Source organism: Dermochelys coriacea, chromosome 3 (genome assembly GCF_009764565.3).
Source record: "Dermochelys coriacea isolate rDerCor1 chromosome 3, rDerCor1.pri.v4, whole genome shotgun sequence".
Taxonomy (NCBI): Eukaryota; Metazoa; Chordata; order Testudines; family Dermochelyidae; genus Dermochelys; species Dermochelys coriacea.
In genome coordinates, this window is record NC_050070.1 from 90,724,717 (window position 1) to 90,740,708 (window position 15,992).

A 15,992-nucleotide genomic window follows, 5' to 3' on the forward strand; every position below is an offset into this window, starting at 1 on the left:
ATTTAGCCAGTATGGCTAAGAATAGCACTGAAGATGTGGCACCAAGGACCCTGGCCCAAGTTAGCAATGCAAGTACATAGTCCGGGTTCCAGGCATCCTTGTACAATCTATGCCAGGGTTAGTGCCATCGCATCTTCATCGCTATTCTTAGCCACACTAGTTAAATTAAAGGGACAAGTATGTTTACCAGAGCTGCAATCACACCTCTGACTGCCGTATAGACATACCTAAGACTTCCTGAACCTCTACAGAGCATCACAGCTGCAGCTGGCCAGAAAGCAAGAATTCCACTGAGGTTTCCACATATGAAATGTTTCATGAAAAAAAAGGGGGGGGAGAGAAAGACTCCCCCACCCCTTACTAGCCCAGTGTCTAGGGCAGTTATCTAGAATGTAGGAAACCCAGGTTCAAGTCCCTATTCTGACTCAGGCAGACTTTTCTCTCTCACTTTGATCAGAAATTCCATCAAGGACCTGAGAAATCTTCCTGTGAAATATTTGTTGAATCCAGTACATTTCCTCAAAAGGTTTTGGTTAAAATGAATTGGCATTTGCCAGCAAAAACATTTTGTTGAAAATTTCCCATCCAGCTCTAATCACAATCCAACCCTGAACCACATTATCTCCAGCCTGCCTCCATTCTGCTGCCAGATTACCTCTCCAGCATTGCTTGGTCTACATCCATGACAGTTGCCTGCCCAATTCTCCTGGACGGTTGCTGCAGTCAGCTGCCTCCCCCTGCTGACTCCTAGCCCATGGATCAGATTGGGAACCACTATCATGGTAGCAGATCACTTCAGGAGTCCTATGCTGTGCCTCAATGGGAATTTTGAGTAGGCAATAGGTAGGCAAGATGTCAGGACACACTTCAGTCAAGTGTCTCCATTTGGCCTGCATCATCTCTGCTGGAATCTCTCCCTAATGTCTGTCATATTATTTCTACAGGAAAACCTAGGAATTAGTTCCCAAGTATCAGACCCTTCTGGATTAGCCAACATACTAAAGGTTAACCACTACCTGTCGGAAATTCTAAAAGACATGCAAAGCTGCATTCAGTGAGGTGTTTGATTGCACTGAGCACAGGCATGTGTCTTTGACAATTGATCGCTTTATGACAGGTTTCAGTCTTGAGTTAATTTTTATGTATATGTATATGTATATTATGAGGTATAATGCCCACAGAAGTAATGGGAAAGGGTTAAAGGAATGGTGGACATGACTATCTCACAGGAGCTGTGTGGTGGCACAGATATAATTCAAAGCACAAATTATTTACTATCATGGGATGTACCCTCAAGCTCAAAGAAAATCCAGAAAGCTTGGATTTTGCTTTCTGATCCTTTTCTTTGTGGTCCCTGTCTGGATCGCCTCCAGGCCAAATGTAAAACAGGAATGTGTTTCTAAAGCTTACCTTGATGCTTCTTCCATTTATGCTAAAGCTTAAGTTGCAAGCATCATGCCCAGTTATCCTGATATCACTTAGTTTTATTCTTTAAGTTTTTCTTTTTAAAATATTATTAAATGCCAACATAAAGTCTAGTGCTTTTCCCAACATTGATATCTTGTCCTAAAATGAACTCCCTGAAAAGTGCTCAAATATCATATTCTAATTTCATTTTGTATCACACCAAATTATAGAGCTCATGTAACTCCAGTCTCTTAAATCAAATCTCTAAAGTATCATCCAGTACCACCCCCAATCTTGTGTCCCATTTTGTTAACTGAAGTGAGCAGAGTTCAGTTTCTTTACTCTGGCATTATCTATTTATGTTTCTCTATCCTTACTGCCTGTTGAAGTGCTCAGAAACTACATTGAGGGGCAGCAGAAAAACAACAGGAGCTGGTGAAAAAATGGGGAACATTTTTCATGAATATTTGCATAACATTTTATTATTCCTGTTTTTTTCATTAAAGTTTCTTGGGGGGAAAAGTCAACATTTAAAAAAATATTCTACTCACACTAATGGATTACACCTTGATTCTGGCAGGAAGAAAACAGGTAGAGTTTCATACACAGTCACCCAGGAATGAAAGGATAATGAAAATCACTTCTTTAAGTAATAATGCTAGTTTTCTTGTAAAAGGCAGTGTGCAGCGAAGAAAAAAGTGGAAGATACAGACAATATCTTATATCATTTGATAGTAAATAATTTTAGAATTTTGCAGTGATTCAAACACCAGTGCTTTCAGATTTTCCACATTATAACCACAGCTTATTTATATCCCAAGAGTACATGAAACATTTTATTATCTTTGATGATATAAAAAAATCTTTTTTGTATAGCAATACCTTAATAAACAGTGCAACAAAATTTAACTTATCACAGGAACCAAAATGGATTAAATACATCCCTTTCTTGATCTCTGCTATCACACCTCCCCTGCAGCAGACACACACACATTCATTATCAAGCAAGTGGTAATGGCAAGAGCAAAGGACATGCTATCCATGAATCTGTACATCCCTCTTCACAAAATATCCCTAATACTCTCAGCTGCTTAATATATCCCACATTGCGAAGTAAAGTCATTGGATATACCTGCACTAAATCAAAATTAAAGGTCAGACATGCAATCATCACAATAGTAAATCAATCTTCAATTAAAGTTTCCTTGGCATAATGGGGAGAATTAAGGATATTATGGCAATCTAAATATGGAAGCTTTTGCATTTCAGTATTTGTAATTTATAATTAATTATAATTATAATTATTCTAAAGGATAGATAGATAGATAGATAGTGTTCATATGGCATTTACGGAGCAATAGTAAAATGCTCCTGTATCTAATTGAATACCAAGACATTCCTAGGACTTTTAATCAAAGATTATTATATGTAGCTAACAACTCAATTCTGAATTATCAGTGGGAAGTTAAGAGCACCCAGCACCTTGCAGGGTCAAGGTTCCAGTGGATAAGTCAGTCTTCAATTGACTTACAGGCATGTGGATCTTGTTCTGAACTACAGTTAGAACCTTATATGCCTTTGCATTATATTTATTTGCACTGAGGTAGTACCTGCAGGTTCCCTCGAGGACTGGGGTGCTGTACAAATACACTATAAGAAATAGTTCCTGCCTCACAGAGCTTCTGATCTAAATTTATATCCAATTTTCCATGATTCTGTCTTTTCTAGTAATAATCAATATAGTTAAATGTAGGAAGATTTGGGAACTAACATTCCTTTTATTTCATATATGACTGAAGTAGATGTCTGAAAACCTTGCAGAGAAGCAGCCATGTATATGGCAGTTGCCAATATCCCTAACTATTCTGCTTAGGGTGATGGTTTTCATATTCTCCAGTTCCCTATAAAATGGATTGCTGGGTGTTAGCCATTAAAATAAGGGATATTGCTGACTCGAATACACAAGAGACATGTGGAATCCTTTGGAGTAAGGGCCTGGGAATCAGAGAACCTGGGTTTCTGTTCCCCACTTTGCCTCTGACTTGCTCTGTGACCACAGCAGGTTGCTCGGGGCCAGATTTTCAAAAGTGGCCTTTCATTTTGGGTGCCTCAATGTACATCCACAAGTGAATTTCCATCTTCCAGTGTTCCTGTTACAGCAAAGCAAAGGCTGTAGGAAATAAAAGCACTCAGTCCTTCACCAGGATTCAACCCATGTTGTGGTCATTGAAGCAGTTCTCAAAAGACAGGAAAGAACAGAAACACTATATTTGGACTGCTGATCAGAGTATCATCATATCACACAACCAGTTCCTTATTACAATCTGTCCTCAGAATGTTTTGACAGCTGGGCCTAGTTGTCACTTACCAGAGAACTCTGTTACTGGCTCAGGACAAGCTGTAGCTCACGAAAGCTTATGCTCTAATAAATTTGTTAGTCTCTAAGGTGCCACAAGTACTCCTTTTCTTTCTTAGAGCATCAATGGGCATTCTTTAATAACAAGCTAGGGAAAGTTTTTTCTCTTCTCAGAACTGGAGAAAAAAGTTGCTTCTATTAGATATATAATGCTAGCATAAAGGATTTGAAAAAGGATAGTGTAACTGAACTGTTTCAATAAATGTTTCCTTAAGGCATCCTGATCTCTTTTAAGACAGTCCTTCCATGAACAAAATATAATAAATAATGGAACTAGGGAGTCTCATGGAGTTCAAGGGTTCATGCGCCTTTCAAACTATTTCTGGATTCACAAAAGCAGGTACAGTTCAAAAAGAAAAGGAGTACTTGTGGCACCTTAGAGACTAACAAATTTATTTGAGCATAAGCTTTCGTGAGCTACAGCTCACTTCATCGGATGCATGCATCCAATGAAGTAAGTGAGCTGTAGCTCACGAAAGCTTATGCTCAAATAAATTTGTTAGTCTCTAAGGTGCCACAAATACTCCTTTTCTTTTTGCAAATACAGACTAACATGGCTGCTACTCTGAAACCTGTCATTATGCAAGATACAGTTCACAAACCCTTTTTTTCTTATAACTTAAACTTATGCTCCAGATTGTCTCTGAGTTATACCAGTGTAAATCCAGAATAGCCCCAGTGGTTCCATGTAAAAGTTATAATGTGAAGCACTCAAAAATTAAGGTTGCTGGAACAATCTTAACACCTGCCCACTTTTGTGTGTATGTATTTATGATGCGGTCTTTTATTACATGATTATATCCTATTTTTCCCACAGGACTCCTCCTTCATTAAATATAGATTTGACTATGATCTGTGAATGAGGCAGCTTTTTAAATATTTAATGTTACCCAAATTGTTCAGAGTATGGCTTCTTATAGTATACTGCAAACTCTGCAGTTCCCAAGATGACTGAAGCAGGAGTCTTGTTTTCTAGATGCAACATGAATCTGGTGGAAATCAAAGCCAGATCAAATTTTCTTGCAATATTTCCACCACTTTGGGCTGAAGTCTCATGCAATTTTGGTGCCATCTCACAAGTTATTGGACTCAATTCAGGAATAACTGGGTAAAATTTAATAGCCTGAAATATACAGGAAGGTCAGGTGATCCAATAGTCCCTTCTGGCCTTAAACTCTATGAATCTATGAGCCCTAGCCTTTGCCGTGATTTGGCCTAAAATCTGAACTCCAAACTCTAGCTTTAATCTATTATGGAATTGAACAGCACCTCCTTGGTTCATCACTAATATTTATGTCAGAAACTGATGCAAATTAAAACCCTTGATCAAAGGGGCTGGTTGGAATCCAAACTCAAATCTGGATCTAAATTTTGTGCCTGCATCCCTACCCCTAAACTGAATTAAATCAAACCCAGAACCCTGGATTGAGAGGGTTCCAAATTCTGTACTTCATGCCCATCTCTTTTATATAGGTAGAGATTTTTTTGCTGTGTTGCATCAAATCTTTTAGCTTGACTAATGATATATAACTGTTCTGCAGGTTACTTGTCTATCAAGTTAACTGCAGAAATATGGTGCTTATGTGATACATTTTTAAACTTCTTTATTAACCATCATTCTGCCAAAGAAAAAAGATCATGAGGTTAAGGCGCTGGAATTTGATTCAGGAAATCTGGGCCATTCTCACCTCTGTCCCAGTCTTCCCATATGACCTTAAGTAACTAGTTCACTCTTTCCTGTGCCTCAGTTCTCCATCATAAAGTGAGAATTAGAATACTTCCTTTCTCCCAACCCTTTGTCTGCCTTGTCTCGTTAACCTGCCAGTTTCTTGGGACAAGGACACCCTCTTATGAAGTGTCTGTATAGTGCCTGACACAATGGGGCTCTGATCTTGGTTACATAATATAATATGTAATATACATAAATAATAGCTATGTTCATAGTCCAACCATGCACACTAAATTTTCATGTTCATATCCATTTATACCACATTTCCATTTTACATTAAAAAGCAAGGGATTATCTGCACTGTGATAGCTCACTTTTTCTTTGTTTTGATCCATGTATACATTAGAAACTGGAGGAAAACAGTACATGATTCAGAAGTGGAGGTCTAATTTGATCGCTACAAAAGTTGGTTTTCAGTAAATCAGTTTGCTGGTATTTCACTCATTGTTTAAAAAAACGCAAGGCCTGATTAATTTTTTTTTCTTTTTCGTGATTGTCACTGACACTTTAATCCAGCTCCTCCAGTCCTCAGTCTCATTTGCTCTTATCTTTTCTTCCTATATCTCACACATTTGGAAACACATGAGATCAGCCCCTGCAGTAAAACTTCACTGGCAGAAAGAGGGGCATGTCCATCAGTTTATGGGCCCTGACTATCGCTGAGGCATAGAATTCCACAAGTGCATGCCTCTTAACCTGAAATGAGCAGCAGGTCACTGTAATTCTGTGTGTGGAGTTCTGCAACGGGCATTGCAGGCATTTCTCTCATTGGTGGTAAATATCTGGGAAACCTCACTGCATTTTTGGCACAGTAAATCTCATGTTCAGCTATAATGTAGAGATAAATTATGGCACATTCAACTGCTATTAGTTTCAAATTAGCGGCATCATTTTGATTTTTTTGTATAAATATTACAACAGCTATGAATTCCAAAGGATAGGCCACATATTAACAACGTGCACTCTCTAATCCAGAGGAGATCATGCCTCCTCGTCCATGGGATTTAGGCTTGTCTGAGTGATTAAAACAGATTTGTGGTGTGAATTGTTAAACTGTGCTGTTGATCACTCGTCGTTCATGAAAGGCAAATATTGAGACCTAACCTTTCTTGTCTTCACATATAGTCAACTGCACTGACAAATGTTCTTAAAAATATTAATAAATTAATTAATTAAATTAATAGGGCACAACCAATATTGTGTTTTCTTCCATGTTTAGTTGTCAGAAACAATCAGTTTGCAAAATAAATTGAGTGTTTTAATCAAAAAGTTTGACTATTTTGAAAAGTGTTTTTGATCATACCCTTCTCCATACCATCATTGAATCATGTAGTTCAGTACATAAGGAAGGAATTAGGTCTGAGCAAAAATGCTAGCTGAGAGCCATCTACTGGCATTCGTGAATGTGAAAGGACTAGAGAAAAGCCAAGCCAGTGACAATATTCTGGCATTACTTCCTGGTGGTCAGGATTACTTTAAAAACCATTTAATTTATTTCCTTCCCTATATGTCTTTAGTGAGCTCCAGCAGCCAGGGTCAAGATTTTGGATAGCAGAGCCAACTCATGTCTCTTGGTGTGGTTCTTGCTCGGCTCATCTTCAAGCTTTCTGGCTTGCCTGGGTGTAGATGACATCCACTTACATATCTATCTCATAAAGATTGGCCTTTGAGAGAGGGCCTATTGACCCCTCTGGTGGTTTATGTTAGCTATAAATCCCAACCTACGCTGCAGGATTTGACACCGATGGTCTTGTGTACTTGTAGGAGCCTTTACATGGCAGCTGCTAAAGTCTCAGATTCTTTAGTGAATTCAAAAGTAATGCATTCATCATTGCAAAGATATTTTGTCTGGAACTGAAAATGTATCACTTGACTCTTGATTTCTTTATTTTTTCCAGATATGTAAGTCAATGTACTGCTTTAGAGAAGGATTAATAACACCGGCTTGCGGCAGATACATTTTCCTTCTACATATGCTTTGTTAGCTGATATTTATTTAGAGGGAGATTTTTCAAAGGCACAAATGACACTTGGGTACCTGGCTGCGCTTTGTGCCTTGGAAAATCTTCCTCTTATTTATTAACACCCTCACTTCCCCACTGGCCATTTAAATGATTTGAAACCATCAAGCTGTGCACATAGAATATAATTTGCTTAGACTATAAACTCTTTGGGACCAGGACTGTCTTTTTGTTCTGTGTTGGACAGCATCTACAAAAGTGGCATCCTCTGCCATGACTGGGGCTCCCAGGCACCCCAGGACTACAAATAAAACCTTAGAAGTAATAATGACCAGCTATCAACTATGCCCTCTGGGAACATCTTGCTCTTGACCTTATTCTCCTACCCTGCTCCTTCTATTGTCTGTCATACCGTTGCATCTCATCTTAAATTAGTTTGTCTGCTCCTCAGGGAAGGGACCACGTCTTCTGTGTTTGTACAGGACCTAGCACGTTGGGACTCCAGTGCTGATTGGGGCTACCACAATTCAAATAATTTATTATCTTAATGTTCAATTAATTTAAATGCCTTATCAATCTTGCAACATCTTTCTTGTTTTAACCGGGGCACCCCTTGATCAGAGACGGCCACACGTGCTGACTTGTGTCACACTGAGCAGTGGTTTTATGAGGTGTGTAAACTGAGGGTAAGATGAGACCATCAAACACATTTCCATTGATCTAAGTAGGATTTGAATTTAGGTCTTCAGACTGAGGTGATGTCTGCCCTACAGTTTATGTCGGCATAATTTATGTGGGAATAAATCACCCCAAGTGACATAAATTACCCTGTGCACAATGGTATGTCAGCTGGAGGGCTTCTCCTGCTGCCATAGCTTCTGTGGCTCGCAGGGCCTGGAGTAGTTAAGCCAATGGGAGAGTTCTCTCTCATCAGCTTAGAAAAGTGCACAGTCCTTCTGTTTGCAAAGAAAACTTCTCAAATATAAATGCATACTCTGCTGTTTGAGATTGCAGATAGAGAGCCCCAGGGGAAACAAAAGATCTGAGAGTTGTTCATGGGCAATTAACTCTGGGAGCTGATGTCTACACAGCAGTTAAAAACCTGGGGCTGGCCCATGCTAGCTGACTCAGGGGCTTGGGCTGTGGGGCTGTTTAATTGCAGTGTAGACTTCTGGGCTCAGGCCAGAGCCTGGTCTCTAGGACCCTGTGAGGTGGGAGGGTCCAAGAGCTGAGGCTGCAGCTGAAGCCAGAACATCTACACTGCAGTTAAACAGCCCCACAGCCCAAGCACTGTGAGCCCCAGTCAGCTGGCACAGGCCAGCCGCAAGTGTCTAATTGCAGTGTAAACATACCATAATCACAGCAGTTAGAGAAGGAAAAGACCTAGGTCACTTATTCTTCCTCCTGCGAGATTGTTCCCTACCAGTGCTCGCTCCAGTCCAATTTTAAATGTCCCATCTGATGCGGGTTCAATCCCCTTCCTTGGGAGAGTACTCTACAGTCTAACAGATGGATCTCTTTATCAGAAAGTTATCCCTGTTTTTTCCTAACTCTTCCTTTTATTAATTTGATCCAGTTACTCTGTGACTCTAAGGGTATGTCTACTCTGTAATAAAACTCCCACAGCTGGCCTGTGTCAGCTGACCTGGGCTCGCAGAGCTTGGGTTGTAGGGTAATAAAACTGCAGTGTAGACATTTGGGCTTGGGCTGGAGCCCTGGCTCAGGGATCCTCCCATTCATGGGGTGCAAACTTCTGATTAACCCCAGTGGGAAGCCTAATGTGGACTGAGGGCAATATGTAGTCTAAAAATTATTCCCCAGCCCAGGGACCATAATTAGCCTTGGAATTTAGTTCTGTCAAATTATGAGTGTGGAGCCACTGTTTTAGATTATAACAGAGATGAGCTCAGATTAAAACTCCAGATTCAAACACAATCAGACTTTAGGAGCATGTAAAGTCTGGCTCAAGATATGAATTTTGGGGCATGGACCCATCTCTAGACTCCATGGCATTCTGTCTATGGTACACATTACTTCAGTATTCCATCTCACTCAGCTCAAGTCTTTCCCCAACACATTCAGCTTTCACTTATGAAAAACAGGAAAGAGTTAGCAAAAGCAAACTCTCCTTCCACATTTCATCTCCAAAGGGCCAGGAAGGGATTGTGTGATATTCGAACTTTGACTTTCCTTTTTCTGTGTAGACTAGCCAGGAGGCACTGGAATATGCACAATGTTTCCTAAAAATAAATTCTGCAGAAGCTACATGTTAATGCAAGATGAAGAGGGCACTCTAGAAAAGGAAAGTAACAGAGCCAAGTCATGGAAAGATCAGAGGAAATAGTCACATGGGGTTAAGAAACTCTGAATTCTTCCATCTGAGAGGAAGGAAGGGTTTGCCCTCTAAACAAGAAACTGGGATCTCTGATCCCCTGAGATATATGCAGGGGATCACTGGAGGCACAGGGCTTACTATGCCTCTGCATCCATTCTGGGGCCTCCAGCAGCATCAAATGGAACCAGAGACTCCAACACCTACCCCAGAAAGTGCTTTTAGTAGTGCTCCCCAGCATGAAGTGGGGATCACAGGAAAGTTAAAGACCTCATGTGTGATAGGGGCAGGGGTAACACTTGCTTGTAAGCAATGCAGTTTCCATATTTTTTTTAAAAAAGTAGAGTTATGACTCAACTTTTCTGATGCCTGATACCCAAACAAAGAATGCCAGGAATGTTAAACTAGAGGGCTTCCTGCTGTCCAAAAACTCCTTCTGATCAAAATTCTTCCTATTCATCTAGTTCACCTTCAGTGTAGTCTCCCAAAACCCACCCACTATTCTTCTCAATATGTTCTAACTTGTAATGTCGCATCATGTCTGTCTAACACTGCACTATGAAACAAGAATTACAAGTATCTCTCTGTTGATAATGGAAGATTTTGCGATGACATACCAACACACCTTTCAGTAACACCATTTTAGTGGCACTCACCCCAGCATCTCTGTTGAGACTAGCTGACTGGCATAATTTTTATGCAGTCACTGGCTAAAAATAACAGGAATTGGCCCATTCTTATTTTACTATAAACAAGTGGCATGGCCACTCTGAAGATGATCCTTTCCTCCACTTAACTTGGAATTGACAACTCCAAAGAAGACCTGCTTAAACTCGTTGGTAAGTGTTTGACTGTAGAGCTGACTTGAAAATTTGTATCCAAATTCTAGATACTTCATCATTCATCTTTGCTTTAATTTTCTGAAAAGCTTGGTTTACCCAACGTCTAGTTATGAAAAGCCATCTCCAAGAGATTCTCTTTTTTTTATATCTGGTTACTTTCCCAAAGAAACAGCCTGTCAGATGTTGCTCTATGTGGTTGTCAATATCACATTTTTTAAGATTGGGACTGAGCCTCATTAGCAGAGATATGTGGTTTCACAGTACCTGCTCTCTCACTAGGCTAAATCTTACCCTTTTCTATAGTGGTGCTTGAGATTAGGGCTAGAAGATAGGTCATAAGCCATGATCTCTCCACAGCACTCAAGATAATGCTAGGAGAAATGGCTGGCTAACCTGAGAAGGGGGTGTGGTATGCTGCTGAGGGTGTATTTCCAGTCTATATTCTATAGTCAGCAACAAAAAACTAGCCAGAGGATTAGCAACATGTACACTGAAGTGTTTTCCCCCTGCCCATCATAAGGACTTCTGCCCTGGCCAGCAGGATAGCTGAAGCAGAGGATGCACTGGTTCCTCATTGCTTCACCTGCCATAACAGGATTTGGCTCTAAAATCACTGCTATCAATCCCTTCATGTTTGTAGGGCCAGTTCTAACACACTTCCTGGAGCTTAATGGAACACAGACTGCAGAAGGCCATGTAACCTGGTGGTGCCCCAAGCTGATTAATTGTGAGGACTAGTAGATAAGAAGGGCAGGAGGAAAACTTCACTCTTCCCATGGTTTGGAGGATCCAGTTCTTCATGACAGCTTACTGCCAGCCTTCTCCCCCAGGCAGCCCTACCAGATTTGTGGTGCCTCCCTCTGCTTTACACCAGGAAGGAAGTAAAATGTTGCTAGGAAACTGAGAGCCCTAGGTCTACAGCAAGCCTATTCAGTTCTAGCAGTGTGTGTGTGTGTGTGTGTGGTGGGGAGGAGAGAAGTTATTGAGCCCAGGTAACTTTGATTTCCCCAGTACTCCTTGGCTATATTTTTGTAAAAGCAGCCTCAACGTGAGCTCTAAATTCCACCTGGCCCCACATAGTTTTGAAAATATTGATGGTTCTTGCATGCACAGATCATCCATCCAGCTTTCTGTGTATGATGTTGTTGGGGCAAACTGTAACCCTGTGAGCTTTATAAAATTAATAAAAAACTCTTATTACATAACAGTTCTGCCATCACATCTTATGAAAGGCCCTTTTGATGTCAAATAGCATTGTATAATTCTGCTGTCAGTGCCATGCTATAAGAAAATTGTATAGGTCTGCCTGTTATAGGAAGATTATAATTTCTATCTCTGAAAGTGTGGCTGTATTTTAAACTACATGTAATTTTGGTGTGCATGTGCATGCACAAATAAACAATTACATGCAATTTCTCTCTGCATCTGTTTTTATATACCTAGCTTGAACTTTCAGCCTTCAGCATGGAGTTTTTCTCAATAGTGGCATGAAAAATATAAGAACATTACATCTTTGAACTGCCAGTGTTGTGGTGGTGACTCATGGTTCTCTTTGAGAATAATAAAAGCAAATCATATACTACAAGCAGAGGGAAGATTTAATATAAGATTCAGTGTGTTCGGTTGGACTTGACATCACTCACGTATTTGTTTCTATAGTGGAAGCGATTCATAACAGAAATGCCTTTATCCATTTCCATCTTTCTTTGACACAATAGCCCAAGTAATTAACCAAGTGAAGAGGCTGTCAATTAAACACTGATACTAAACTAGGCATAAAAGCTCCCTTAAGAAACACTGGATTGTGAACATATTTTATAGCATCATCAACACTGACATCATTCAGCTCAATTCTCAAAGAATTGAGTGCTCCAAATGTTTGTGTGTCAGCCAGGCAACATTTGTTACATGAATGGCCCTTGCTATAGATACAGTCCATGCAAAGAATGCTTGGAGAATACAATGTCTATTGTGCAGCCAAGGCTTATTTTATAAGGGAGGGAGGGTGCTACATCATTCATTAATGCCAACATCGTTAATGATAAAATTGTCAAGGAAAATTAAGAAGATGATTATAAGTGTCCTTGGCAACTAGAATGCAGCACAAATTTTAGCTTATTTTTACTAAGTGTGGCTTAAAGGTCAGTTTCTTTGAAGTGTGAAGACTTAAGCATTCCTGATATAGTTCTCAGAATATATATAAATTTTAGAAAAAATCATTTTTCTAAGCATTCTGTGCAGCAAATGAAAATTAATGTGAAGCTCCTGTTAAGAAATTAAGGCAACGTATTTCAAACAATGAGAAACATCTAGCTAGTGTAATGTCTTCAATCACTAGTGGGGATTTTCTCTTAGGGACTGATCCAAAGCCCACTGAAGTCAATGAAAAGACTCTTGTTGATGTCACTGGGTTTTGGATTAGACCCTTGGTCACATAAACAAATATATGAATCCTCTTCAATTAATCCACCATCCATTAACTAATGCTTTTCCCCTTTTCTTGCCTTGATCTTCCAGCACCCCATTCCAGAGGCTTAATGTACTAGAATATTATGTGCCTCTCGCTAGATAAAAGGGCCTTGGACTGGGAGGCAAGACCACTGGGTTCTCTTCCCAGTCCTGACACTAATCTGCTGTATAACTTTAAGTAAATCACTCCACTTCCCTATGCCTCTGTTTCTCCTCCAACCTTTAGTCTGTCTTGTCTATTTAGACTGAAAACTGCTTGGGACAGGGATTGTGCCTCTCTGTGTTTGTTGCCTCTGTCCACTAAATGTAATATAATAGTAATAATAGCACGTGACCTTGAAAGCCACTTAAAGGACAACATAGCCAAGTTGCTGATGAGCAAATAGAGTTCCATTTATAAGGCATTCCCAAAAGAAGCAGAATCTGATCTTTGTGCTTAGCATATCAAACCAATTTCAAATAGTTAAGAAGAATTAAGGGAAAAGTCCAGAATGGCATGAGAATAAGATTGGATCCAAATATAAGAGATCAATTGTTTTGTTTTCATAGTTAATTATCTCCACTTGGAACAATACACTCTCTTTCCGGGCATTATCCTCCTGAATACAAACACATGAACTAAGACATAGCTGTCAGTTCCTAAGCTGTTGTTAGGTACTATGCTGTTGTTTCTACTTCTGTTTTTGACAGGTGATGTCCAGTCATGCATTCAAGAGAGCCCAGGAAGTTGAGAGCTTGTCCCATTCTTTCCATTTGTTTACCAAACACCCCATTTCACATGGGGCCAGAGAGTAATGGTGTTTCAGTTTTGGGAACGGGCTGCTTTGCAAGAATGTGAAAAGTTGTAAAAAGCTGAAAGCCACTGATTTAAATGTTAAAGAAACAAACTTGCCATGTTCCCCATTCAACACGCTATGTTCCCCACTGTATTTTACACCAAATGCATCTGATGAAGTGAGCTGTAGCTCACGAAAGCTTATGCTCAAATAAATTTGTTAGTCTCTAAGGTGCCACAAGTACTCCTTTTCTTTTACTATGTTCTAAGTCTTCCTTTCATTCTCTAATGCAGCAGATGGATTTACTTCATCTCATTATAACATCTAAGTTAATTTTTTAGGTAGGGAGAGCTGCTCTTGAGTTTGGGTTCATTGAAGAGCAGAAACAGAGCTAGGAGCAGTGACAAGAGTTTGAAAGTCAAAATCAGGAGCATCGTATTTACAGAAATACATAAAATTATCCCTTATAGTGGGGTTGGTGGTAGGTTGGGTTTTTTAGGGTTTTTTTTTGTATTTATTATTTAATTTGATTTGCAAATGCTTAAGATGCTTATCTCAACTCCAAACTAAATTCTTTGAAGGCTGCTTGGTGGCCTACATGAAAGGAGTTGATTTTCAATCTAATTTTTAGTGGTTAAGTGTTCATGTCCCGATATACACAATCCCAGCTGGCATTAAGTGACACCCTTTTGTTAGCCATCTCAGCACATGCACCGGAGACTGAATGATCCTTTAAAAAGTGACTATCCTTTCACTCCTCCAAATGGTCCCTCAGGCTGGGTGGGGGCTGTCATTGCCCACACTGTACCTGTTCTTCAGATAAAGAGACATAAATGACTTGAAGAAGAACTCTGTGCGTCTTGAAAGCTTGAATATCTCACCAGTAGAGGTTGGTCCAATAAAAGATATTACTCATCCACCTTGTCTCTCTAATAAGTCTACAGGTCTGTCAAGACAGCAACTTTCACCAACACTAAGGGCTGGTCTACACCTAAAATGCAGGGCAACCTACAGATGTAGACATCCCTGAAAGGCGAAGTTAAGCCAACCTAAACCCAGGTATAGACGTCACTAGATCAATGGAAGAATTCTTCCATTGACCTAGATACTACCTACATAAGAACGACCATAGTGGGTTATCAAAGGACCATCTAGCCCTGTATCCTGTCTTTTGACAGCAGCCAATGCCAGATGCTTCAGAGGGAATAAACAGTCATCGAGTAATTCCTCCCCTGTCATCCACTCCCAGCTTCTGGCAGTCAGAGGCTAGGGACACCCGGAGTGTGGGGCTGCATCCCTAACCATCTTGTCTAATAGACTTTGTGGACCTATCTTCTATGAACTTAGCTAATTCTTTTTTGAACCTCATTATAGTTTTTGGTTTCACAACATCTCATGGCAATGAGTTCTACAGGTTGACTGTGTGTTGTGTAAAGAAGTACTGTCTTATGATTGTTTTAAGCCTGCTGCCTAATAATTTCATTGGGTGACCCCTGGTTCTTGTGCTATGTGCAGGGGGTAAATAACACTTCCTTATTCACTTTCTTCACACCATTCATGATTTTATAGACCTCTATCATATCCCCCTTTAGTCGTCTCTTTTCCAAGATGAAAAGTCCCAGTATAATTAATCTCTCCTCATATAAAAGCTGTTCCATACTCTTAATCATGTTATGGGTGCCTGCATGGCCCCACAGTATGCCAACATTTTTATGGCTGACTTAGAACAATGCTTCCTCAGCTCTCGTCGCCTAGCGCCCGCCTCTACTTGCTCTGCATTGATGACATCTTCATCATATGGACCCACAGGAAGGAGGCCCTTGAAGAATTCCACCTGGATTTCAACAATTTCCACCCCGCCATCAACCTCAGCCTAGACCAGTCCACACAAGAGAGCCACTTCCTGGACACTACAGTGCAAATAAGTGATGGTCACATAAACACCACCCCATACCGGAAACCTACTGTTATACTTTCCTACCTCCAGCTTCCATCCAGGACACATCACATGATCCATTGTCTACTGCCAAGCCCTAAGATACAACCGCATTTGCTCCAAT